At 35.4% G+C, this 2500-nt stretch overlaps 1 pseudogene; it reads left to right on the top strand.

Annotated features, from left to right (window-relative positions):
- Nucleotides 1-2184, top strand: part of LOC119575917 — a 2627-nt pseudogene extending 443 nt beyond the window's left edge.
- Nucleotides 2185-2500: the final 316 nt, after the last annotated feature.

Raw genomic sequence — 2500 nt, 5'->3', positions numbered from 1 at the left:
CAGCCATACCCCAGTCTAGTTATGATTCTGATGATGATGATGACCACACTGACCATTCTTCTTCACAGGTTTGGAAAGTTCTTTTATACTTATGTCATCCCCATAAAAAGTATTGTGACAAAGTTGACTACAGATAATACAAAAAAAAAATATTGAGAAAGTGTGTAAGTGTAGATCTGTGATAATATCCTTTCTGATACCATTACAGTAATATATCTGTGAATATCCTCTCTTAAACAGATTTTATTTTTCCCTTCTGAGGCCAGCTTTTAATCTTATTTTTATTGCTCTTTTATATGATTTGATATTATTTCAAAACATTTTAAGTTACAAAATTGTGAAGAACAGGAAGCAATTTATGCTTCATGAGAACAGTTATGAAATAAGTAGAATTAATTACTTGTAGAGTAATGTTCATCTTTTGGGTTAGCTTGATATTATTGTAACAATCACAACTTTTCTAGACATGGGTCCTTTCCTCCTTATATACTGTGTCAGCTAATTCTAAACCTGGTATTACAGCAAGAATCCAGCTTCAGGAAGAAGACAAATAGCACTTAATGAAAGCCTCCCAGCTTTCATATTGACCCTAATCTTGATGCCAGACAGCGAGCCAAGCTTCTGGAGATAGAAAAGAATGAACAGGCAAAGACTGTCAATGACTTGAAAGATGTTAGGTGCTTCAGCCTCTACCATCGAGCAAGAAAAGCGACGCCTGCAGGATCTGGAAGCAGTCGTCTTCCATGACTTCCGTCGCGATGTGATCAAGAAGCTACGGAGACAGAGTGTTAAGGCAACCTCAATGAAGGACCGCCTTGGCCTGGGCCCAAGTCTCATCTCAGGTCCAAGAGCTTCAAGGTGCCCTCACCAACCATAGAAGTTAAGGAACCTGTGTAAGTACATAATGTGTTTTTTTATTTCATTAGATTACTGTTAATTTCAGTTGTAAGAATCGGGATTGGATATGCATAACTACATGGATTTGTAAATGCAAAAACAATTAGTGAAAATTAAATGTGAATACAGTAATGGTCAGCTTAAAAGTATTCCAGTATATAAGAATATATATTTAAAAATGTTTAGGGTATATTTGAATGAATGCTTGGACTTGCCACAATTTGTTGTGTTGGGTAGACATTGCAGGATAATTCTAGGGAGCTAATAGGTACAACAGGCCCCAGAACTTTGATACCCAGTAAAGTTCTTGATGGTTTTGCTTGATAGTTTTACAGTTGCATATAGCTAAGAATAGGATGTAATGTGATAGATAGAACAATCACTTTGAGTAAAATCATTATGTACTGAAGCCCCCCAAAAAAAACAGTAGCAGAGAAGGGTTATATAACATTACTTAAGTTTACCCAGAACTTAAACAGAAAAAAGCTTTATTTGATAAACGAAAGAATGTAGTATATGTCTGTGTATTGTTCTGTAATTGAACAACAGATTGTCAGGAAAGGAAAAATTCCTACATACATAATGCAGGTATGTATGAAAGTTTATATTAGCAGACTGATACTTTTTCAGAAGACTAATGGATTCTTGCATTTTGCCTATATTTTTGCTGTATTGATTAAAAATCTTTTGTGTGTGTGTGATTTTTTTTTTCTTTTTCACTAAATTGTAGCATTACAGAGATAGTAAATAGTATATGCTAACTATATGGTTGTGCTAACAAGTAATTTTCAGACATAGTTGTCAAGCTTTTTTTTTAAGGATGCTACTCAGGTCTAACTTCCCACAGGCACATTGGAAGTCGAGGGAGCATTGACCAAGCTTCCATTAGTGTAGACAGTTCACCCTGCCACACTGCTTCCACTAATGACCCTGCAGCTCAGAAAGTAAAATTTGTTGAAGGATCGACTATTGGGTAATGTTAATAGATGACTTATGTCTTATAGGTGTACAAGGTTAATCATAAACAAAGAGCATGTTGTATATTGATATGTTTCCTAATGTGTTGTTCTTCAGTCTCCAAGCTATTTTACTTGGCTGGAACTAATGGGTTAGAATGTATGATATCTCATTCGCAGGCGGCACTTGTCATCACAAGTGGCTCATCAGACTCTTACCCCACGGATGAAATTGACAACCCGATGTGTTCCTGTCAACACCAGGGCATGGCAGAACCCCAACACCTACAAATGTGTCTGATACAGAAACAGAAACTATCACTATCACTAATTTCAGGTATATGTTTATTTCAATTTCTATATCCAATTTTATATACTGTACTGAGTATAAAGTGTTTTGTTAATCCTGTACATTGTATACATATCATACTTGTTGATTATGATGATAAAAAGTGGAATGTTTGTTAAGAGATTTTAGATATGGTTCCATTTGCTGTAATCAACATAATAGTAATATCCATTATTATATGCTATATTGTGATTGATTGGTGCAATAAAACCTCACTTGCTGTCTCACTACTTCTTCATGTCGTTTTTTCCCCTGCATTCCCCGTTTCCCATTCTCCCTCTCTCTTTCCCCTTTTTTT

This window comes from Penaeus monodon, chromosome 8 (genome assembly GCF_015228065.2).
Source record: "Penaeus monodon isolate SGIC_2016 chromosome 8, NSTDA_Pmon_1, whole genome shotgun sequence".
Taxonomy (NCBI): domain Eukaryota; kingdom Metazoa; phylum Arthropoda; class Malacostraca; order Decapoda; family Penaeidae; genus Penaeus; species Penaeus monodon.
The sequence above is the reverse complement of the archived record's forward strand: the minus strand, read 5'-3'. Positions and strand labels throughout refer to the sequence as shown.